The sequence below is a fragment of the Lissotriton vulgaris genome, chromosome 4_1 (genome assembly GCF_964263255.1).
Source record: "Lissotriton vulgaris chromosome 4_1, aLisVul1.2, whole genome shotgun sequence".
Lineage (NCBI taxonomy): Eukaryota > Metazoa > Chordata > Amphibia > Caudata > Salamandridae > Lissotriton > Lissotriton vulgaris.
Window position 1 is genome coordinate 2132122407 of NC_141691.1, and position 26161 is coordinate 2132148567.

General features: G+C 46.1%; 1 protein-coding gene across 1 annotated transcript in view; it reads right to left on the bottom strand.

Moving 5' to 3' along the window:
• LOC147725213 (CD5 antigen-like) overlaps positions 1 to 26161 on the bottom strand; it is a 233206-nt gene that overhangs the window by 176174 nt on the left and 30871 nt on the right. The gene's annotated exons all lie outside the window — the stretch shown is intronic.

Consider the following 26161-nt stretch of genomic DNA (forward strand, 5'->3'; position numbering starts at 1 on the left):
CAGTGAGGCTGCCTGTCAAGGCTACGCCATCAACTGACCCATCATCAGGGTTCTGAGAGAGCAGGTCTGGGAGAGGGTTGCTCTCTCCACCTGTCCTTCATCAGTAGCCATGAGCAAGCCCATGTCATCCCTGTCAACATATGGTTTCAGTCTGTTGACATGAAGCACCCTGTGGGAGCTTCAGGGAGTTCCAAGATCAACCAGATAGGTTACCTCTCCCTTCTGCTCAACAATAGTGTGGGGGCCAGAACATTTGTCTTGGAGAGCTGCTGGGGCCACTGGCTCCAACAACCACACTTTCTGCCCTGGCTGGTAAACAGTCAGCACAGCCTTTTGGTCATGCCAGGATTTTTGTAGTTCCTGAATAGCCTCAATGTTTTTGGATGCCTTTTTCATATACTCAGCCATCCTGGAGCGGAGACCAAGTTCATAGTCCACAATGTCTTGCTTTGGAGCTTTGATAGGTAACTCCCATCCTTCATTCACCAGACAAAGGGGTCCTCTTAATGGGTGCCCAAATAAAAGTTCAAAAGGGCTGTAGCCAACCCCCTTTTGTGGGACCTCTCTATAAGCAAACAAAAGGCAGGGCAGTAGGATATCCCATCTTTGCCTGAGCTTTTCAGGGAGACCCTTAATCATGCCTTTTAAGGTCTTGTTGAATCTCTCAACTAGACCATTGCATTGTGGATGATAGGGTGTGGTGAACTTGTAGTTCACTCCACACTCATTCTACATAGCAGTCAAATATCCAGACAAAGTTTGCACCTCTGTCTGAGACAACCTCCTTCGGAAAACCCACTCTTGAGAAAACTCCCAGAAGGGCTCTTGCCACAACAGGTGCTGTTGTGGTCCTTAAGGGAATAGCTTCTGGGTACCTGGTGGCATGATCCACTACCATCAGAATAAACCTGTGCCCAGATGCTGTTTGGGGATCTATTGGTCCATTAATGTCAATCCCTACTCTTTCAAAGGGAACCCCCACCACAGGTAGTGGTATTAGGGGGGCTTTTGTGGTGCCACCTGATTTGCCACTGGCTTGGCAGGTGACACAGGAGCGACAAAACTCATTTGTGTCTTCTGACATGTGAGGCCAGTGAAAGTGAGGGACAAGCCTGTCCCAAGTCTTGTTATGGCCAAGATGTCCTGCAAGGGGAATATCATGGGCTAATGTAAGAAGGAACCCCCTGAATGCCAAGGGTATGACCAACCTCCTGGAAGCACCAGGCTTGGGGTCTCTAGCCTCTGAATACAGGAGCCCTACATTACAATACACTCTTTGGGTTCCATTAGCATTCCCAGCAGCCTCAGCAGCACCTTGCTGTCTGAGGGGTACAAGAGAAGGGCAGTCCAACTACGCCTGCCTCAGATCTGCCCTTGAAGGTCACTCTGTCCCAAGAAACTCAACCTGATCATGTTCAAGGTCTTCTAGGACAGTTCCTTCTTCAGTCTCATAATCAGCTTCCTCAGAAGGCTGATCCTCACTCTGAGGCAAGGGTGAAGGCCCTGCCTTAACCCTACTGCTTCTCCTCCTGGTAGGCAAATGGTCAATTGTTCCAGGATCCAGTGCCTGTTCAGTGTTGCAATTTTTTACCTGTGACCTGGTCACAGCAAGGACATGTGCTGAGATACCTAACATTTCTGCAGGGAGTCCTATACTCCACTTCAGCCCAGGCTGAAGTTTCTAGGTCATTGCCAAGCAATCATTCTACTGGGAGGTCTGAGCTAACAACAACCTTCTTTGGGCCAGTTACCCCTCCCCAGGAGAAATTAACAACTGCCATACTATGAGTTTGAGTTTAAAACATTTTTAAAGCGCACGTTCACCTGGCGGTTTCATGGCGCTATGATGTACTGAACCCAAAAGGACAGGAAGATAGGGAAGGAGGGGGAGAATAAGACGGTTATGATGGGAATGCTTGTGAGAAAAGGAAGGTTTTGAGCGCCTTTCGGAAATGCAAATATTGAGTGGAAGATCTAAGGTGGGCAGGGAGAGAGTTCCAAAAGGCAGGGGCAAGTGTGGAAAATTTGGTGCCCCCCCCACTTTTTGCACCTAAAGCGGGGAACTGTCAACAGTTGTTTGGAGGATGAACGTAATTCCCTGACGGGGGCATAGGCTTTTATTTCCGAGGAGCTGAAGGCAGGGGCTGCGCCGACCCGGGCCTGAAAAGTGATACATCCCATCTTGAACTGAGCTCGTTCTCGAATAGGGAGCCAGTTTAAGGACTTGAGGAGCGGGGTGACATGGTGGAATTTGGCCAGGTTGTAAACCAGGCGGGCAGCCTGGTTTTGGACCAGCTGTAATCGCCGCATACTGTAAGCGGGCATGCCACAGTATAGAGTGTTGCCATAGTCTAGGCGGGAGACTATCATCGCCAGGACAATGAGTTTCAGGGCAGAAAAAGAAAAGAAACTGGAAACTTTGCGGATAGTGCGGAGTGAAAGAAAGGAAGAGGACACCACAAGACAGACCTGGGAGTGCAAAGTAAGTTGGTCATTTAGCTTAATCCCAAGAGTTCTCACAGAGGAAGAAGGAGAAGGGGGTGGACCTAGAGAGGGGGGCCAGAAGAGAGAGGTCCAGGGGCTGGAGCAACCACCTGTCAAAACCAGCTCAGTTTTGTCTGGGTTTAACTTCAGGTGGTTGCAATTCATCCAGTCCCGGATAACGATCTTAACACACTGGAACTTCACCATTGACTCAGGGGATGGGGACAAAATAAAAATAAGCTGAAGGTCATCCGCATAGTTGTATACAGAGACCTCCATTCGCTGAAGGGCGAACATCAGAGGGGTAATGTATAAATTGAACAGAAGAGGGGAAAGGGAGGAACCCTGGGGAACCCCACATTGTACTTTCCGGAGGTCCGCCGAAAAGTCACCCAGACGCACTGCCTGGGTGCGGTCCCTCAGGAAGGAGGACAGCCAGACCAAGGCCGAGCCTCCAACCCCTGCCGCTCTGACACGAGAGAGTAAGATGGAATAATCAACCGTGTCAAAGGCGGCAGAGAGGTCGAGGAGGACCAGGGCCTGGGGGTGGTTAGTGTCCATGCCCTCTCTGAGGTTGTCGAGGACCGATAACACCACGGACTCCGTGGAGTGTGCGGGCGGAACCCAGCCTGACGGGGGGCTAACACCCCGTTCTCCTCCACAAAGGTGCTGAGCGCTCTGGTCACGTGGCGCTCCAGTACCTTCCCCAGAAAGGGCAATAATGAGATGGGGCGGTAGTTGACAAGAGCGGAGGGGTCAGCACCCGGTTTTTTGAGGATAGGGACAATGATGGCCGATTTTGGAGGTTGAGTAACAGTGCCCTGGGACAGTGAACTGTTGAGGAATTTAAGAGGGGGCTTCACACAGACCGAGTAGATGTGCCTAAGGATGTAGGCAGGGCAGGGGTCTAGAGGGGAACCTGATTTGACCATAGGAAGGAGGGAGAGAAAAGCCTCCTCTGTCAGAAGGGGGAAGGAGTCAAAGCGCGCCCCGACTGACGGACACTGGGGGTCGACAAAGGAAGGGGGGGGAAGGGATGTTTGCTTTGATGTTTGAAATTTTATCCAGAAAATAAGTGTTAAGGGAATCGCATAAATCCTGGGAAGGGGAGGGTTTAAGGGTAGCTCTGTCGGAGTAGGCAAGGTCGTGAACAATGGAGAAAATTTCTCTAGGCTGATTTTCGGCCGCCAGGATTTTTGAGGAGAAATAGGCCGTCTTTGTGGCCAAAATAGATTTTTTTGTATTGAGACAGGAGGATGGTGTACTGGGTTTTGAGGTTGGGACAGTAGTGTCGCCTCCAGGCCCGCTCGGCATGGCACACGGTGTGTTTTATGGCCTTAAGTTCCTCATTGAACCAACATTTTGCGTCGTTGACACGTCTGGAGGACACCCGCCTAAGGGGAGCGACAGAGTCGCAACCTGAGAGGAGCCAGGAGTTAATAGAGTCGGCTTGTGCGGAAGATGACAAACCGTGTAGATCTGGACTGGATGCGGAGAGTGTGGCAGAGAGAGCAGCCACATCCACCTGGCTCCAAGAGCGCGCCCAGGTGTTTTTGGGGAGAGAGGGCTTAGTGACTGGGCTAAGGTGTAGAGAAAAGGACATCAAGAAGTGATCTGACCAGGTGCAGGGGGAGATGGACAAGGAGGCTATAGGACAATTAAGGGACCAAATCTGATCAAGGATGTGGCCCTGAGTGTGGGTGGGGGAGTGAACGTGGGAGTCAAAGTTGAGGGAAATTTTTTAGAGGTCAAGCATTCTGCGGGGTCGGAGGGCCAAAAGTTAAAATCTCCTAATACCAAGATGGAGGAGTTGTTGACCGCTAAAGTGGCCACTAGATCTTGGAAACCGGGGAGAAAGAGTTGAGAGGGTTGAGGGGGACGGTACATAAGCAAGCAGGTAAGTGGGACTTTAAAAGACGGTGAGCGGACGACTGAAAAATCTGATGAACCAATGGAGGAAAAGGCTAAAGGCTGAAAGGAGAATTCTTTACGGGCGATCAGAGCGACGCCGCCTCCCTATTTGCTGGAGGGTCGGTCGGCGCGCAGAGCATAATATGCGGCAGGAAGGGCAGCTAGCAGAGAGTCTCTGTAAGGAAGAAAAGATCCGGTTTGTGCCAGTCCAATAAGACGAAAAGTTTGTGACAGTGCTTAACTGCTGACCTAGTGTTGAGATAATAAGCAGATAGGATAGTAGACACAGGAGGAACAGGGGGGACGGGAGATGGGCCAGAGGGGAGAGGGGTGAAGGAGGGTAAGGGCGCTAGAGAAGGGAGAGGGCACAAAGCCGTCAATCCCAGTCTGCCCTGGAGGTTGTAGAGCTGCGTAGAAGAGTATTGGACAGTCTGGGCATGGTGGAAAGCCCCTAGGCCCGGCCGAGCGCGGACGGGTGCAGACAGGCTTACCTTTAGCGCGCCTTCGGCGCGCAAACGCGTGCCCGCTGAGCTCGTCCGCTGCGCGTTCGGAAGATGCACATGATTTATGGATAGGTGAAGTGGCGGTGGGGGGGCGTGGCCTCTGAAAAAGGGGCGTGGCCTCCAGGCACGCCGGAATGGCAGCAAGAAGTGTTTCCAATTCAGGTGCCGCGGCAGTGCTAGATCCGCTGCGCGAACTGAACAGGAGCGAAGTGGGCGAGTTAATATTTTAAAAACAGATATTCAAAAGTGACCTTCAAATGCGCAAAATCAGGTCTCGCTCCCGGATTCCGCCTCAGGAGTTCAGTGCTTACTAATGAGGCGCTTGTAATCAGCATCTATTTGTAGGACTCAGCAGAGGGCGTGGCCTCTGGAAAAGGGGTGTGGCCTCCGGGCACGCCGGAATGGCGGCAAGAAGTGTTTCCAATTCAGGTGCCGCGGCAGCGCTAGATCCGCTGCGCGAACTGACCAGGAGCAAAGTGGGTGAGTTATTATTTTAAAAACAGATATTCAAAAGTGACATTCAAATGCACTAAAATCAGGTCTTCTCCCGGCTTCCGCCTCAGGAGTTCAGTGCTTACTAATGATGCGCTTGTAGTCAGCGTCTATTTGTAGGACTACTCGGCGGGGCGGGGCCTATTAAAACGGGGTGTGGCCTCCGGGCACGCCGGAATGGCGGGAAGAAGTGTTTCCAGTTCAGATGCCGCAGCAGCGCTAGATCCGCTGCACGAACTGAACAGGAGTGAAGTGGGTGAGTTATTATTTAAAAAAAAGATATTCAAAATTGACATTCAAAGCTAAAATCAGGTCTCGCTCCCGGCTTCCGCCTCAGGAGTTCAGTGCTTACATGAGTGGTAGTGACATTGCTTGCATTGGTCACTAGGTAATTGTCACCTAGTATGATCTGTCCAGGGTCCACAAAGCTGGGTGTCACCATTGTAACACTAGCACATGTGTCTCTGTAGGCCTGAGCCACTTTGCTATTAATTAAAGGAGTCTGTCTGTACTTGCCCAAGTTACTGGGACTCACAGTAGAGGACACAGCCATGTCCACATCACAGACAAGAAAAGCTTGAGTTGGTATTCTGACTAGGCTAGAATCCATCTCAGTTCCCAGGGTTAACCCTACTATACCCTTCTGTTGAGAACCACCACTATTAGCTGTACTAGGGGGAACAGTTGCCTTAGGGGCAATGGTGGCTGGAGCTGCCTCCTTCTTGGTGCATTCACTGGTCCAGTGAGTATTTACCTTACATACTTTGCACCATGGTTTCTTAGGACCTTCTTTCTTTTTTAATTGTTGGGAACCCCCACCATTAGAAGCTTTTTGGGGACTTTGAGAAGACGTCGGGTCTTTTTCTTTCTCCCTACCATTTTGGTCTTGCTTCTTCTGATCACCACCTCGGTTCCGTACCTTCTGCTTCACACTGGTTCTGACCCATTTGTCCACTTTCTTACCCAATTCTTGGGGAGAGGTCAGATCAGAGTCAACCAAGTGCTGATGCAATAAGTGGTTTTGACAGTTGTTAAGAATTTGTTCTCTCATAATAAGGTTATACAATCCTGTATAGTCAATTACTTTACTGCCCACTTACTGTCAGGAGCTTATTTCTGCCTTTGTCTGCAAAGGAGAGCCGCAAAATTGCTGCCCACTGACTCTGGGGTACCTGCTGTACTTTGCAGGCCCTCTCCAAAGCAGTTATCCACCTGTGGATGTCATCCCCACTCTTGTAGGGAGGGACAATTTTGTTCAGGTTTTTATGGTCATCAGACCTCTCCTAATCTCTAGTAATTATGTTGCCACCAGTGGGCTCTAGCCCACACAATGTTCCCTCTCTCTCAAGAGCCAGGGTCTCTTTTGCAAGGACAACTTCTGCCTCTTGATTCTAAGCTTAGATTCCCTCATCCTAGTCTTATGCTCTCTTCTCTGAGGGGAAGTCATCCGCCTCAGAGCTGAGGCATTGGACCCTACTGATGAGTCAGAATGTATAGATACTCCTGAAGAAGGTCTCTGTCTCCTGTTCTCACCATTAGGCCTACTTGAGGGTCTGGATTGGGTCCTCCCTTCTCCAGTCCCATGTAGTCCTAGGTTAACCTGGTTCAGTTCCCTGACTTCTACCTGGTTAGCATCCACATCATCACCAGAGTCCCCTTGGTTCTCACCAGTGGGATCTTCTGTTAAGGGATGGCCGCCCTCTGTACTACCTGAGTGATCTGGGTTTGATGCCTTTTCTGCATCATACTCCACTAAAATATCAACCAGGTGGTTAAAGGTTGGACTCTGTCCTTGTCTCATTTTTCTATCTGAACACAGACTTCTCAGTTCCTGAAAATTAAATGTGTCATATTTAGAAGGCATCCTAAGGGGCTCTTCTGGCAGAGGCCCACTAAGCCCTGCGTCCAAGGACATTTTCTAGTGAGGTGTGGTGTGTGCACCTACCTACACTAAATGTTTCCTACTAGAACCTCTCTAGGAGTTGTAGCCGGGGTGTGCTAGGCCCTTACCACCTACAACTGGTAAGTTCAGTAGAACTTATATATTATTAGAAATTGATTTATATGTACCTACAGGTACCTTAATGTGATCTTTCAAATGATATCTCGAGATTATATGGTAAAACAACAGCAAGCTCTTATCCCATCCGCTGCACATCAATGTCAGAAGGTAGCCTGGCATATGATGTCCACTATTGTAGTGGGCACCTTGCACCAGTCTAAACGACCCTTATTGATGGTGGTTGTAAAGTCAACCTTATAGAAAGCTATCCTAGTGGTAGCATGGACCAGCAGTCATAGGCTAAGACTTCAGAGAGCATGTGAAGCAAGCTGTTTTACCAATTATAATTCCTTTGGGTTTGCAGACCAGCGTGGTCTGTGGCACTTCTCCTTTGGAGGAAGGCTGGAGCAAGCATTAGGCAACCAGTAAAGCAAGTTAGTTTTAAAGAAAGGTCTTCAGGGAGCTCACTAGCCAACGGACAATGAACCGGGAAGACACGTCAAACTGAAATGCAGGAGCAGGTACCACACGGCACTCATGGAGTGTGAAGGGCTGAGCTTTGGTGCAAATGGTGCTCGGAGATGGTGCTTCTTGTACCCCAATGCACAACTGTGAGGGTACCTCAAGAGTTGAGCAGTTAGCAAAATGCAGGATGTCCAGGGTGTCTGGTCCCATGTTTCTCGTGTCCATCACGGGATTTGGGTCGGAGTCAGGAAAATCTGGAATTCCAGTTCCTGTGTCACTGAGTGTTCGGGTTCAGGCGGGAGCATCACCAAAGCAGACCGGCAAATCAATGGTGTTGCCTGCTTGCACAGGGTGGTCACTCCTCGACCACAAGGGAGATGTCTTCCATTTTCTATTCAGAATATAATGTTGAAGGTCCAAGAGTTCTGTATCAAAGTTTTGTTCCAGGATAATCTAAAGTCCTGGGGACACAGCTCCCATACTTATACTAAGCTAAGGGGCTGGATTACCTGCTAGGTCCCCCCTATGGGTGGACTTGAGAAGGGGGTGGTTACACCCCTTTCCCTTTGTCCAGGTTCACACCAGAGCGGGGTTGGAGTGTCAGTCAGTCAGTCAAAATACTCTTTATTCGATTTTTGTTAAAATCATAAAAGGCATACACAATACAGAATTTAAAAAACATCACTTAATCACATTAAAAAAGAGTAGTTTTCTACATAGTGATTACATTTCATCAGGTTGTTGCATACAATAGTACAAATCTATTTACAAATGTTAAAAATGTTTCCTTTAAAAACAAGTGTGAATTAAAACAGGTCAATCTGGGGTAGCCTTTTTTTCCTAGTTCTAAAAGCCGCAGTTAGATAGCAAGCAACACTAAACATTGTGTAAGTGTCTGCTAACATTTGAAGGAAGATTAGGGCTGGCCTTATTTGAGTAAAGCCAGCTGCCTTCAGAACAGGGAATAGATATTTCTTCCTTTCACTGCTATAAAAATCACAAAAAAATATAAAATGAAGGGTGTCTTGAACTGAAAAGTTATCACAACCGCATGGCGGGCCATCATCAGGTTTTGACCACACCGGAAAATTTCCTAAGGTATAATGAATTAAATTCATCCTAAATTTGGTCAATAGGAGTCTATGAAGAGGATTGGTCACGGTTTTTAGGTAAGGTTCCATGGTGGGTGAAGTAGTTAAAACAATATGTGCCCTCACCATGGGTTTCCTCAGTTCCAGATCTTCTCTATCCATACGGGCCCTATCCGTAAACATCTGCTTAATCCACCTAACATCCTCCCTCCTAATGTTAGTTGGGTCATTAAAGAGTTCCGGTCTCCCCAGCATTAGTAAAGTAGATTTAATATATTTTAGCCAGGGGATTCTCATGGCGTTATCCCTTGCGATGACGTCCTTAAGGATGGCATGGTTTAACGTCAGCTCGGGATTCAACCACGTTTTGACCCAAAAAAGGAGGGGTGCCAATTTAAGTTTATCAGAGATGTATGGTAGGCCTATTTCCTCATGAATGGAGAAAGTAGGTGTGGAATCTGGGACAGATAGGATATTCCTGATGATACCGTTTTCTACCCTCTGGATTTTTGCCGTCTCTACGTAGCCCCAAATCGCAGATCCATACATAGCGATTGGAACGCACTTGCTATTATATATTTTGATCACCGCCTCCATTGGTTTTGCTCCCAATCGTTTTGTGAAGGCCAGCAAGGCTGATGACAATCGTGCTAAGCTAAGACTTTTGGCTGTGACCTGTGGGACCCAAGACCCTCTTTGATCAAAAAGGACTCCCAGGTAAGGAAAGACTGGGACCCTGGAAAGGGTCTCCCCTTTACAGATAAAAGATTTTTTCTGCAGCATATTAACTTTACGGCCAATGATCATGGTGTGGGACTTGGAGACATTAATTTTCAAGTCTAAGTTCTCCATAAAGGAACCAAAACGGTCCAGAAGAATCTGTAGGCTAATCCCTGTTCGTGCTATCAGGACGGCATCGTCCGCGTATAGGAGGGCTGGGATCTGAGCACCTCCTACACGTGGAACATCCGCCGACCCTGTTTCAAGGTATTTCCCAAGACCGTTTATATAAATAGTAAAAAGAAGGGGGGCCAGGATACAACCCTGTCGCACCCCTTTTTCAGAATTAAAACTTGTTGTGCACCTACCGTCCCTGGTGACTCTTATTTTTGCCTTAAGGTCTTGATGTAGCCTTGCCATAAATGCCACCAAGGGTTCCTCTATACCTAAATCTAATAGGGTAGTCCATAGCTTACTTCTATTCACCAGGTCGAAAGCCGAGGAGAGGTCCATAAAGGCCAAATAAACTGTCCCCTCCCCGGCCACCGTGTACCTGGAGACAAGAAGGTGGAGGTTGGAACATTGTTCCAATGTCCCCCTATTCTCACGAAAGCCGTATTGGATATTCGAGAGTCCCCCATTCCGTTCAATATTCTCCCTTAGTTGATTCAAAAGGACTCTTCCTAAGATTTTAAAAGTAGAGTCGATGAGGGAAATAGGGCGATAGCACCCAGGGTCCTCCCGATTTCCCTTCTTAAAGATGGGAACTATAATGGATGTTGCCCAGGTTTGAGGTAGGCATCCTTCGGCTGCTGCTCTAAATACTCTGGTCAAGACTTTACTCCAAAGTACTGGGCAATATTTAAAAAAGTCTGCCGGGACACCATCCGGGCCTGGAGCCTTATTTTTTGTGGTATCCGCAATGGCTTTAAGAACCTGCTCTTCCGTAACTACCACTGTGGCTGCACAAGAAGTCGCCACAGTAGTACTTGGACAAACTGACGGTTCCCCCCCGTAAATCTTACTAAAATGTTGTACCCATCTTTCATCGGGAATTACGCAATCTGTGTTCAGATTGTTCTCTCCTGAAAAAAAGGAGTGGTTGATAATTTCCCAAAACTGTTTACTGTTTTTTAAAACATCTACATTGAGAAGATCGGTCCAAGCATTATTCTTAATTTCGTTTTTCCTTGCCCTCACGATGGTTTTATAGGCCCGTCTTAAATTTGAGATTAATTCTTTATCCCTTTTTTTGGCCTTAAGAGCCATTTTCAATTCTCTATGTGCCCTTGAACATTTGCTATCGAACCATTTGTGGGGCTTTGTGGGGTACTTAGGTTTAGGTTTTATAAGATCCCTAACGGTTTGTACACAGATACAGTTAAAGGCTGCAACAACCTGAAGGTTCGAGGCAGTTTGATCTAGGCAAGTTTCTATTGGTCCCTCAATTTTGGGGAGTAGGGTTTCCATAAACCGTTCCTCCATGGCCATACCCCATCTGAGTCGTCTGCCCTGATCACTGGGCACCGTCAAGGCGCAAACCCGGGGCTGATCCACCTGCCTGCGCCATAAGTCACTCCAGTGTATTGCAGTTGACAGAGGGTTATGATCACTATGGTGTGAGACAGTAACTTTATAGTCACTTGCCTTTGAATTTAGGCCTACGGACATAAATATGTAATCAATTATTGTCCCTTTGGTTGTACCTTTGTACGTGGGGACCTTCTCATTATTAGCAGTTTTAAAAGATTCGTACAAATTGGAATTGGCACACAATAAGTCAAGTGTCTCCCCCATTTTGGTGTGTTCAAAGTGAGGAATGCAGGCTCCGTCAGGAGGATCTGCATCTAATGATTGGCAAGGCAAATGACATTTGTGGCTATTAAAATCGCCCATTAAAAGAATTTCGAAAGGAGTATGTGAATTTTGACTGTAATTTTTTATCAAGTTCGCCAAACAATGCACATGTTCATATTCATTTGGTCCACCCCAAGCATTGTAAAAGTTAATTACTAGTATAATACAGCTTGGGGAGACTGTCCATTCTATTGCTAGAATGTTTGGGGAACCTGAATTCAATAAGTTAAAAGATCCTACTAGATCTAAAGAAAAAAGTGTAATGAGCCCCCCTTTTGCTCTCCCCGCATTACTGGTACTGGCAGGTATTGTGTAACTTAGAAATCCGTCTAAATAAAAGGAAAGTGAAGTGTCCCACGTTTCTTGCAGAGCTATGACCTTATGTTTAGAAATATATTGGGTTGGAGTGTCCCAGCAACTGGTTTGAACCGGACTATACATGGAGCACTTTGTGTGCCCCAGGCAGTGTCTGAAAAAGCATCTGCTGATGCAGTCCTCCTGCCCCAATACACAAAACCCTGTCTGGGGAGGTGCTGGCACCTCCCAGGACCGGAAACCTATTGTCCAGGCCTCCCCTGTGTTTGACACTTACACAACATGTTTTGATGAAGCCAAACCAAAGTTAGCATTAACCACGAGGATTATAATGCACTTAAGAGTATATGGTATGGCTATATCATAGAACAGCTAAAAGAAGATGGTTCCCAAAGCTGCAGAGTGGCTTAGCTCATGCTAGGGCACCCTCTCACATAAAACCAGGCACTCTGTCTCCAGGATTGTCGAGGCCTACCATAGGAGTGACTTACAGGTGAATATGTGTCTATATATAAGGTATACTATATCTAAATAAGGGGTGATTACACCATCTTACCCAGGCTGTGTGAACAGACCTGTGGTGTCAGTTTGAAAGGCAAGCCAGTGGTGGCATAATACATGCTTCAGCCCCTGGTAGGCGTTGGATGCACATATGCCCTGGATATCTATGGTACACTACACAGGGACTCATAGAGGTGACCCAATACCCAATCTGGTATGCACCTAAAGTACATGGTTTCAATTTAGAGAGAGAACAGCTGGGCTGTGGGTCTGATTAGCAGGCCCACAGCCACACTAAAGTCGAAAAACCAGAGAATCACAGTGAAAAGTGGGGGTGACCATAGGAAGCAGACCCTACTCTCCTACACTGATGGGTCGTCATATGCAATGCCTGGTTGTAGAATTGCTTCTCCGATAGCCAGAGAAGTATTGTTATTGCAAAGCTGGTTTCTAACAGTCCCAATCCGCTCATGTTGCAGACTTTCCCATCAGCCCTGATTTGGCCGTGACATTATCATAGAGGTCCCAGCTGCTGGCTATATAGCTTTATGAATGAGGTTTCACATTCAATAGCCTCAGCCTTAGGCTCACCCATGGCTCCTGTCACCGCGGGGCCTTCGAGGTCACTGCTGGGACATCTCAGCTGGGTGCCAATCTGTCATTTTTGGGGCAGCGGAAATCCGTCTCGCATAGGCAGCCAATACAACGGTAGTCAGTAATGGTGGTCCTGCATTTTAGATGTATCTTAATGCCATCAAAGTTAAGAAACCCAGCCTTTAGAAGTTGCCGGTGCCAAAGCTTCACTGCCAGGTGGCCATGTTGGTTGCTGGTATGGCCATGCCCCCTTATTTGATCCTCACAAAACTCATTGATCTAATGCTGGTTCTCCGGACTCTCGAGCTCCTGGTATCCTTGGCATTGGCCCCCTCAGTTTCCTTTATCTAATCTGGTCATCTGGTCCTACTGGCCATAATCCTTGTGCTCCTAATCTTCCAAGTCTTCCTGGATCTGTTCTGGACCCTCCCAAACTGGTTCTCCTGCTCTTGCCAGATCGTTTTAGTTCATCTGATCATGATCTTAATTGCTCTGGTCCTCCAGGGCCAGGCAACCCTATTCCTATTTTCCTGGCCAGCCTGTTTCTATCCTTCCTCGCTGTGGTCATCCTGTTGCTGAGGTCCCAGGTCCTGATCCACTTTTTCCTTTTTACTCTGGTTAATTTTATCCTGGATCTTCCTAGCCTCTAGCTACTTTGTGGCCTGGATCTAGAGCTTATCCGTCTTGCTGTGGTTAACTAGATCCCTGATATCTTATCCTTGATCCTTCCGGCCATTATCCTCCTATCCCTTTTTCCATACTTCTTGTAGCTCTCATTGGTCTGTGGCCATTGGCCTTGATTCTCTTGGGCCTGGTCCTTAAAGTTTGCCGGGGCCTAGTTCTCCTTGACCTGTACAACCAGCCATCTCACTCTTCATCTCTATGAGCCATATACTCCTTGTCTTAATATACACAGTCCTCCTCGATCGGGTCCTGAACATCCTGGCACTAGTCCTCATACTACCCCTCTTCATGGTTCTGCAATAACTCGTCCCAGCGCAGCATTGTTAATCTTAGCACTTCCTTGCTCTGATTTTCCAGGACCTCCAGTTCATGCTAGCCTTACATCTTCCTGGCCTTGTATATCCTAGTTCTGGCCATCTTGCCATCATTCCTATTCTCTCCAGCCCCTTGTTTTCTGGATCATTTTTCACATGCTCCTGGCCCTAGACCTTTTCCTCCTCTTCATCCCAATTGTTATTCCTCAGGGATCCTGGCCTATCTCCCCTGGTTTATCTTGCCCCACTAGTTTGCCTCTGCCAAATGTGTCTGCTCTTGGGTCCCCTGTTCAATGTAGTCCTAGGTTTACCTCTGGTACTCCTTTGTCAGGTCCCCTTGTATTGGTTCCTTTGGTGCTGGTCCCTGTGGCCTTGTTCTTTCTAACCCTCCTAGTGCACCAGTCCTGATGCCCTATCCTAGTCCTACTAATTCTGCTGATATTTTGGGATGCCTGTAACACCTTATTCTTCTCTATCTGACCTCAGTTGCCTTACTAATGGTCCTCTTAAAAATGGCCCTCCTTAGTCTATTCATTCTTACCTCTGAGGCTCTCCTAATTCCCAAGTTCCGGGTCACTCTAGTTCATGTAGTACCGTACCCGTCACCCTGGTTAAGGATCCCCCTGAGTCTGACCCTCATGAACCTTCTGCTCCTGGTACCTCTGGGCCTAGGCTTCCTGGTCCTATATATTCCTCCTGGTGATGCTAATCTATCATCTCCTGATCATTTTAGCCCTGGGGCTTTCCAGTCGGTGTCTTTCCTTCCTAGTTCATGTGCTTCTGACCTCAAGGTCATCCTTGATCTAATAATGGTGGTATTCATCCTCCTGTCTCTGGGCCTTCTTTCCAATATTTCCTTGGTACTGGTTCTCTTTGATCTGTCTACCTGGGTCTACTACTCCTGGCCCTGGTCACCCTTGTCTCTCTGGTCCTGGTCCATGTACACAGGCCCTCTCAGAACCCCTCACTATGCTGTTCAAGGACCCTCTGTTCCTTCTACCCCGATCCTTTTGTTCCTTTGGGTCTTCATCCAATGTGACCTTATCCCCCCGTTTTCACATCCTCCTGAATCTTCTGACCCTGGACGTAGTACCCAAGTCCTGTTTTTCTTGTCTTGTTCCTCCTTGTCTTGTTCTCCTTTTGTTGTTATGGTCCCCTATGGTCTCAGGAACCCTGGTCCTTTTGAACAAGGCCGGCTCTAAGGCAGTGCGATCGGTGCCACCCCACCTGACGTTGACTTTGGGTGGGGGGCGTTATTTTTGAAAATGTATATTTTAATTTTATAAGCACCTGCTGGCACGTTCCTGGCCTCCAGAAATTTTCAGACATCAATTAAAATGTCAAGCTAACTGATGACTAATCGTATTTCTGGAAAGAGACCAGAGGTTTGTCTTGGGGAAGTTTTGACTCATACTAAGGTAACGCAGAAGGTTAAAATGTCTGCTGCTAAGCACATGTATTATGCAGATAACAAAGCACATATATTGTAAATAGGTCAGTGATTTACTGCTTCTGTAAGAGAGCTCCTTTTGTAACTTGTCATTTATAAGTCAAAATCCTAATATAGAACATTGAGTTATTAACTGTCATGAAAGAGCTGCATACAAACGGCAAGGTATATATTAGGGCTACTTGTTTTTTTGCCCAGTCTTTTATCATAGTAACCTTTTGAAAAGAGTTCATTTGGGCTGAAAACAATTCTTATTATGAAAGATAACCCCAACAATGATGTATTGACTACCAGTATCGATGACGTCACTCCTACACTACACCTTGTAGTCCTGTCTGATGTAACATTTCCTATTTCCTTGGACCTAGTTTTTCTTGTCCTGGCCCTAGTGGCTCTGGTCATCATAGCCTCCTGGTGGTCCACCTTCTGGTCCTTATCCTTCTACTCATCATCATCTTCCTCCTAACAGTCCTTTTCCTTCCTCCCCGGGTTCCCTACACAATGACTTTAGTCAGGTACAGCCTCCAGGCAGGCCAATAATTTTGTACATTTGTTTTGGTTTACAGGTTGCTTTTATTGAACTCTGCCAATGACCCAAATGATGGCCAAGTAGAGACAGGACTGGCCCACCTAAAGCACTCTTTAGCATGATAAAAAGAACTGCTAATCTCAAGGTAAAATGTTAGTGTGGCTTACTGGCACCTGTCCACGTGTAAGATTCTGCAAAGGCCCAGATGTGATTCTTAAGACCTTTGTGGGAATTAATCTCTATTGATTTTTAATATCCCTTTTCTGTCTTTGAATACCTTAATTATCAACCAGTAGTCATTAAGGCAGCTCTAAAATACATTTAAAGTGTTTTTTTCTAACATTTACTGTTTAAAATATGTACTGACAAGGGGAAAAGACACAGACTTTAAGTGATTTCAAAATGTTTCTACTGGCAGAGACATTAAAATACCAGTCATGCCGGTATAAAACCAGTCAACTGGCTATCCAAGATACACCTCCCATGAATTACCCAGATGTGCGCGTTACCTTTCTCCTGCTTTCACGTCTCCTGTTCCACAAAATCTCCATTACTGTGTCTCACTCAATTTACCTCCTATAACATTCACCGAACAAAGTGCACCCAAGCACAAAATGCTACTGTAAGTTTTCCTCCCTCTATGGCCCAGATATCCCTTGTATCTCTCATTCCCTGTTTGCTGCTGCCTGTTGACTGCTGCTGTGTTGTGAGGTTTGAAGTACCATAAAAGAACAATCTCCCTTCAAATGAAGCCTAAACTACCAAAAGGCCTACCGTGAGAAGCCCAAAAAGAGCCCAGACCTAAAAAATCAACAAAAGGAAGATCATGAACATAAAAAAATGCATGCTCATAAGTGAAGAAAATATTTATGTAACATGATTTAAAACCATACTCATTGCACTTCACAAACAAATAATCCAAGACTACTGCAATAATATCTGGAATGTTGCAGGCCTAAAATAAAAACTCGAGGACCCAGATTGGCACAGGTATGTAGACAGCTTTGACCTCTGCCTCTTCCAGGAGACATGGTTGCTGACCCCCCTATTGAAGTTGGGATACAAAACATATTACAAAAATGCTGTCCATCACAGAGAGGTAGACCCTCAGGGGGGCTTGAAATATGGATAAAAATAACCCTGGGAATGTGAATCAATGTCCATACGATCGATTTGCATGACCTACTGGCAGTATATATAGACACGAACAACCACAACAATGAAAAATTGTACCTCTGTAATGTCTACAACAGAACAATTAGGCAAAATCTTAACTATAAAACTATTGATTTATTGAGTAGCTCCCTGGACCATGCAGACCCCAGTCATACCGTGATCGTATGTGGGGACTTCAACTGCACCTACGAACCACTAAATGGCCTAGAAACACTAACAGAGCCAGAGGACAAGGCGCGAGGACTGCCCCAGCTAGAGGCCGGACCACCAAAACCATGTACAAATGCCGCAATTCAGATAACGCAGCTCACTATAGAACACCATCTAAGGGCATGCAATTGAAGGGTGATTAATAATGAGAACCACACTCCCTCCCTAAACACTTTGAATCGAGGCAGCTCGCAGTCAAGAATAGATTATATCATGCATAGCACACACAGTTGGAATAGGATAATGAGTTTTAGAATAGACACAAGAGAGGTCAGTGACCATCGCCCAGTTTGCCTGGATATAGCCGGCTACATACCAAGGGATGACCCACTGGCCGTCGGCTCACCATAAATACAGACTTTAATAAGGAATAACCATAGAGTCATTAAATGGCCTTGGATTGCAGAAAACATTGAGCCGATGACTGGTATCTATAATACATTTGTAGACGTAGTGGGCCCTCCAGCAGAGACAAGTGGAACACCAGTAATAATAATGCACAATAGCCTAGTGGCACAGCTAGAGCCCCTTCTCACCAGAGACACTCGAAAGAAACAGAAATCCAGCTGCAATACAAATACAAAAACACATCTCTGATACACATTAGTCTGTAGGAAAGCCAAGAAATGTCTACTTGAAAACTTAAAACAGGGGAGTGCAGAGAAGCTAGGGACAGCCACAGGAAGATATTGGCTGTCGCTAAGAAGAACTGGGAGGAGAATAGTTGGCTGGACTTCCTCCAAGCTACAAGAACCAATAACATGGGAGAGTTCTGGAAAATAATTGCATGTGGTTGCAAGGACCAAGTAGAGCAAACAGAGCATCACTTGGAACAGCAGCTTGGACCGAGCACATCACCAACTTGCATTCAAATTGTCGTTCCACTTCGGTCAAATATTGTGAGCCTGCTGGCAATGATGAAGATAGAGAAGTGATCATTTTAACATTGGAAGAAATGGAACACGCAATAGATACCATTAAGCAGGGAAAGGCCCTGGGACTAGATTGACTCCCTGGAGATCTGTTCAAGCACGATAAGAATCTTTGGGCCCCTTATGTTAACCAAATGAATAACACCATAGCAGCAGGTGCACGTGTACCGGCAACATGGAAAGGGGCGGAAGTTGTCCCTATACACAAAAAAAGGGTGAAAGCAGTAACCTGCGAATTACAGGCCAATTAGCCTGATAGATATGCTCCAAAAAATCTTTGTCAGACAATTGCTGAACAGGTTTAACAAATGGATAGAGACCAACAACATAATGTCCCAGTCCCAGGCAGGATTCAGAGCTCGAACAGGCACAGTGGATCAGGTCTTTAGACTTTTATGTATCATCTGGAAATATGGTAAGGTAAAGGGAGGCCACATTTATGAGGCATTTGTAGACCTAAGAGCAGCCTGTGACCTCGTGCCTAGATGTTTACTGTGGGACTTGCTAAAAAAATAGGAAGTCACCCCAACTCTACTAGCACCGATAGTAAGGCTACACTGTGACAACTACACAAGAGTCCGTCGGGTCATCAACGTGGAGCTCACAGAACCGATCACCAATAGATAGAGAAGTGAGACAGGGGTGCGTACTTGCCCCTACCCTGTTCTCACTCTATATTAATGATGTGGTTGGCTACCTACAAAAGCTGAAACCAACCCTCCCAAGTTGAGTGGGAACTTGGTTCCAGTGCTGCTATTCACAGATTATACTATTTTGATCTCACAGACACCTAGGGCCTGCAAAACCTATTGAATGCTTTTAATAGATACTGTGACACAACTGGCTGAGAAACAATACTGGTAAAACTAAGTACATGGTCATAAATCCCCATAAAAGTTTTAGAAAGGATTTTTAGTACGAATAATCAAAAACAAGAATATGTCCCAAACTTCACTGTCATGTAAATTGCAGGTAAACCACTCAGCATTGTAACGTGCTCAGGGGCAAGGTCTGTCCTCAAAAAGTACAGCTTATTGTCGAGCTAACCCTAGACACCGGCACTTGAGCTATACAAAAGCAAGGCACAGGCATCAGCATTGTACGGATCAGAACACTGGGGAATCAGTGATACGGCACAATTAACAAATGGGGAAACTACACTTGTGAGGAGATTATTGGGGCTACCAACATCAACCCCACTCATCCCAATGTTCCATGATCGAAACACGAAGGGTATAGAACATATTGCAACACTTCGACCACTGCACTGTATACAGCTGTGGATAACACCAGATATAGCGATATACCGAGGGTGCAAGAGAATTCCTAGCCATTGATAGCTGTTTCACTTTTCCTTGGCTAATATTTGTTAGGAAATGGCTCACAGAACTAGGCCTTAGTTTATACTGGACTAAACCACATAATCTAACACCAATCTGCAAGAATTTATTGAAAAGAACCTATTGGTCATACATTCTGAATGCTCTTTATTGTATCCCAAGTCTGGGAAGGTAAACAACCCACATTCTTACTGTGAAACCTAACCCAAGCTTTGAATAATTCCTTGATTCTGTACAGCCACACTTAGGGGCTGATTCTGATGCGGGTTGGAAATGCTTCACACCCAAATCGAGTTGGAAATGGTTGCCGACCCACTCAGATCGGGAGATTCCGACCGACTGAGTACGATGCATCCGGATGCTTCCTGATACGATTTGGTTGGACTCCCATTGACTTCAATGGGAGCATACGTTCCTAACGGCATCATAATTAGGCCCTCGTCGGTAAGACATGTTCCCGATCCGATTTGGAAGGAGGAAATGCTGTTAGGTGCCTTAATAACCGCATCAGAATCAGGCCCGAGGTGGGAATGCTTTCCTAACTGCATCAGAATCCGGCCCTTAGAAGGAATTCTGTACCTAAAATTAAGACGTGGTGCTTTGCAGATTAGGAGTTGGGGACGAAGGGGGATAGCACTTGCACCTTATGTCCTCTATGAACATCAAGGTACATCTTATTTTTTCTGTACAGCGTATACTCGGGCAAGGAAGAAGTGGATACGCCCGCTGTGCAATACTCTGAGATTCAGGAGGCACCAAGATGGATTAAGAGTGTTGACAGCCAGTACCGCACCATACATAACACTCGTTCTATCTCGATATTTGTTTGCAGAGGGGATTTTAAGAAACAAAATGGGGCTAAAAGTGTGACTCTGCAGCAAACAATAAACTTTATTTGTAATAGCAATTTGGATGTATGAACCAATTTGCTATTTTAATTGTATTGCATAGACTATCAGTCGATTTCAAACATATATACACCAGGGGGATGCACTGAAGTACTTAGCGATCTGTAAATATTGTTTCTAATTTGGACTAATGATGATTTTATCGTGGATGGTATACATATTGCATGATGAAGTTTACCTCATATCTAACACGCGTTTAAAATGTGTATACAATATAACGAGCATAGGCAACTGGAAAAAATATGTAGGTGTGAAACTTTTATGGCCCTTGGCCAAAATAAAGTATTTCTACAGCAATTATACTTGTGTGAAATTTCCTGAAGCACATGAAACAAAATTGTGGTTTCTTTATTTCTTATTTTAACTTTATTGTAACATAAATGGCTTTATTATATCAAAAATGTAAAGATAAATCCGTATTTGTAAAGCACAAACTAATCACTGTTATAGGTCTCAAGGCGCTGTGGGTCGTCGTGGACCTTAAGTAAGCTATTGCCCAGAGTCACATGGTGCTGAGCTGCCACCAGAGCCGGGATCGAACCGTGAACCCTGTGCTCCGAAGTCAGCAGCCCTGGCCGCTGTGCCACACCTGTCCACTTTATCAAAAATTGATTTCACTGTTTTTCCATCTATAAAGAAATTACCCTTTTTCATACACTTGCCTTTGTACATACTTTTGGGGGTCGTATATGTGCTTACTTTGAAATGCTTCACACATGCGACATCCCCATTACAAGATGGTCACGGTCCTTGAATTGCTTAGAGTCCATTTTTACTTAGGTCCGGCAAAATAGACCTTCTTCTCTCCATTTATCCAGCTGCTGGTTAAAAACTGCAGGTTCACTATGACTGAGCTTGTGGCCAGATAAGCAGTGAAGATTGAGATTTACCTGCCCCTGCCTATACAGCAGTAATCATGCACTATTATGGCGACTGCTGGGTAAATAGCAGAGGTTATGTACTATTTATCCGGTCAGGGGATATAATTAGTAATGATTTACAATGTTGCCGACAACGTTGTAAAAAAACGTCAACTATTGTCTGGCATGCTGGCTAAATAGAATAGAGTCAGCACTCTGCAGCTGGTGGCCAAAAAGCTTGCAAAAACATAATTATTAACCCAGCTGTTGGCTAAATAGTGGAGATTCTGCACTGTTTGGTCTTTGGCTGTGAGGATACTAGAAAAAGACCAAAAGCAGACAGGAGTTACCCCAATGCTGAGCAGAGGGACGGGGTATATCATTTGAGAAAGACATAAGTCCCTTCACTTGAATATAGACAGGGCAAACGCCTCACCAGGGACGAAGTGTCTGTGTGAATATATGACTGATCTAGAAAAGTAATATATGAGTAACATCTTCATCTTTAAACAAGACAACTATCTTAATCTAAGTCAAGTGTCTCTATATCTACAACCAATTTAGCATGTGAAATGTTTAGCACAAAAATAGCTATAAGATATGTATAAATACGAAGGAATTTATTAGGATAAAAAGTATACAGAACAAATCACATATTCATTCAATGGACAGAAAAATTGTCTTGTTTAAAGATGAAAATGTTACTCATATATCACTTTTCTAGATCAGTCAGATACTCACATTAACAGAGTAGGGCTAAGAATTGAGCCCTGAGGGACCCCCGCATTTATAGGGGGAATTGGGGTGAAAAAAGTGGGCACCAAATGGTTTGTTGGCAATTATTCAGAAAGGAAAACCATTTCGACACCGTGCCTCCGATCCCACCCTCTTGGAGCCTTTCGCTGGAGTTACTCTTTAGTACTTCCAGATCTCATTTCTTACTGCTCACTATGGGTATGTGTTATTAGCATGTTGCAAATCAAGTTCACTTTCTGTCAATACATTGCTAAATTGTGGTTGGCATGGGTGTGTTCTACACTCTGCATTTCCCCTCTTCATTCGAGTGGATAATTTGAGTTGCATTGCCTTTCATTGGTGTTGTGAAAAAAAGTATTCAAAGCAGTGCTGTGTTTTTCACTGCCTCGGGGAGGACTGTTGTATTCATTGAATGTATCTACAGAGGCAGGAAACCTGGGTGTGTGGCACAACGGTGAACACACAAAAGAGAGGCGTAACAAGGAGAAACGTCTTCATTTCTTCCTCTTGCATTCTGCAGCAAACATAGAAAGAGGAGTATGTCTCTCAGGGTTTTGTTTTGCACAGGAAGTTATCCCTGCCTGTAACGTAGGTACAATGAGCGAACAGAAGTGCACCATATCTTAGTGGAGAGTGTTCTCTCTATCACTCTACGTAGCACAGTACTTTGCCTTGCTGCGTTGCAATGTGTTATTTCGCATTGCATGAAATGTTAGTGAATCCAGGCCTGGATTTGTGCCGTTCTGGCTGTGGTCTCCACCGTACTTTAGAGCATGTCTTGAAAGTGCATTCACCAGCTGTCTTGTTTGACTTTTGTACTCAAGGTTGTACCTCATGTACAATTTTGATGTGAACCTCAACGCAACTGAACTGTATTTCATGTAATTAGCATAGCTTTGCAAAAATGACACTTAATAGGAGTATATGATACATATGTTTGCACACTCCGGATATAAATAAATATACAATTGAAATGTTCCAGAAAACAAACTATAAATTGATAAAAGCACTACATTCATTCAGGGTGAGTAGGATTTTACAGACATCAAGCTACAGAGTACATGTGTAAATACAAAACATGAAGTGGCAGGAGGATCCTATCAGCACTGCACTTATGAGTAGCAATGGCTAAGAGTAAGTACATGTGAAGGTCCCTCCTCTGCCTGTCTGTTTAGCTGATGCTCCCCCCACCAGGTGCAGCCGAGGAATCGAGCCAAGGCCTGCTGGCCATGGTCGGTAAGAGTATCATGCAATAATACATCATGTGTAGATGCTGGGAGTAACTGAGTAACTCTGGCGTCTACGTATCAGAGACAGAACAGAAGGTATGCAATAGGGGCCCTCACTACAAGCTCGACGTGTGTGGAATGCATTAGAGGCCCCCATTACGAGCTTGACGTGTGTGGACTGCATTAGAGGCCATCACTACGAGTTTGACATGTGTGGGCTGCATTAGAGGCCCCAGCACGAGCTTGACGTGTGTGGACTGAATTAAAGGCCCCCACTATGAGCTTGGCGTGTGTGGAATGCATTAGAGGCCCCCACTGCGAGCTTCACGTGTGTGGACTGCATTAAAGGCCTTCACTACGAGCTTGACGTGTGTGGACTGCATTAGAGGCCCCCACTATGAGCTCGACGTGTGTGGACTGCATTAGAGGCCCCCACTACGAGCTTGACGTGTGAGAACTGCATTAGAGTCCCCCACTACGAGCTTGACGTGTGTGGAATGCAGTAGAGGCCCCCACTACGAGCTTGACGTGTGTGGACTGCATTTAGATGCCCCCCACTACGAGCTTGACATTTGTGGACTGCATTAGATGCCCCCACTACGAGCTTGACATGTGTGGACTGCATTAGAGGCCCCCACTACGAGCTTGACGTGTGTGGACTGCATTTAGATGCCCCCCACTACGAGCTTGACATTTGTGGACTGCATTAGATGCCCCCACTACGAGCTTGACATGTGTGGACTGCATTAGAGGCCCCCACTACGAGCTTGACGTGTGAGGACTGCATTAGAGTCCCCCACTATGAGCTTGACGTGTGTGTACTGCAGTAGAGGCCCCCACTACGAGCTTGACGTGTGTGGACTGCATTCAGATGCCCCCACTACAAGCTTGACGTGTGTGGAATGCATTAGAGGCCCCCACTACCAGCTTGACGTGTGTGGAATGCATTAGAAGCCCCCACTACGGGCTTGACGTGTGTGGATTGCATTAGAGGCCCCCACTACCAGCTTGACGTGTGTGGAATGCATTAGAAGCCCCCACTACGGGCTTGACGTGTGTGGATTGCATTAGAGGCCCTCAGTACAAGCTTGATATGTGTGTTAATCCCTGGCGCTGAAGGACATTTGGAAGGCTTGGTTCTTGGGTCTTCCCAGCTCACATCCCCAGGTTCAGTCATACCAGGACAAGGGTTATTCCTTCTGGGCTCTGGTGATCGGGGAGTGGAACCCCCTTCCTGCCCAGTTGTGCCACACTAGCAATGAGTCTCCACTCAAACATATCCTTAAAACACGACTATTCACTATGGTTTCATCTGGAATTAGTGAGTGGGCCTCTGTGCTTTCAGAATAGCTGAGAGACACACCTTGAAGGAGCTGTCACATGCTATAAAATCTTTCATTCATTCATGTATTCGTTCATTCAATCATCCCTGTTAAACACTAACAGGATTTATGGGTTTCGCGTTTTTATCAGACTCACATGCAATAAAAAGTGTACAACCTGTTAATTGGTGAAAGGTCCCTTGGGACATGCAGAGTTTCTTGTGGTAAGCACTAAATTGCGCACATTTCACCTCATAAACCCACAATAGACAGTGCTCATTGCACCCAATATCCAACACCTCGGGGTAAGAGTTCACATGTGTGATAACATGGGGTGACATCACTCAAAATGAGGGCCTTAATCTCATGATATTCCTCCTGGCAGCTACTCCACCCAGGGACCCCATCTCATGCAAAGGTCAAGAATATGGGCCTCATTTATGAGGCCTTGCGACAGTTTTGCGCTTCTGTTGCGTCATTTTTTGTGACGCATCGCGGCGTAAAACATGCCTACTTTTGTGCCCTATTTACAAAGTGACGCATCTAAGCAGATGTGTCACTTTGTAAACCCCTGCACTACATTATACCTGCATCAGGTATAATGTAAGCAGGGGTGACGTTCTGACGCAAATAGGCCTCGTAGAAGTGATGCAGTGCAATCTACCAGATTTCACTACGTCACATCTAGGACGCCAATGCGTCAACATCTTACGCCTGCCTCACAGCAGGCTTAAGACTGACGCAGGCCCTTTCACATGGGGCTTGTCCATGTGAAAGTACACATTGCTGGAGTTGCATCACTTTTGTGACACACTCCAGCAATGCGTCACTTTTGAGCTTACAGATACGTCAGAAATGCTGACGTATCTATAACTCCTTGCGCCATGATGCGTCCTACATTAAATATTACGCATCTGGTATGTCGCAAGGAGGGCTAAATGAAAATGATGCATCGTTGCTGTCACACAGCAATGTGTCACTTCTCTTAAATGAGGCCCCATGTGTCTTTGTTTAGGAATTCAACCAGGTCTGGAACAACTACCCTCCTGGTTAAAAACTGCAGTGAGCACAGAATGCATGCTCTGGGGCCTGGGAATGGGCCAGGGGACCTTAAAAACACACGTCCTTTGTGCAAGCTACTCGAAAGTTAAAAGATTCTGCGTGGAGCCTTCAGCCGAGCCACTCGAAGGATGAAAGAAGCTGCGTGGAGCCCTCAGACAACCCGCCTTAAGGATGAAATATGCTGCGAGGAGCCCTCAGCCAAGCCACTTGAAGGATGAAAGATGATGCATGGAACCCTGAGCCCAGCCACTAGAACGATAAAAAATGCTGCGTGAAGCCCTCAGCCAAGCAACCTGAAGAATTAAAAAAGCTGCATGCAGCCCTCAGCCACACTGCACTCAGGGGATGAAAGATGCTGCGTGGAGACCTCAACCAAGCCACCCGAAGGATGAAAAAAGCTGCATGCAGCCCTCAACCAAGCCACCCGAAGGATGAAAGATGCTGCGTGGAGCCC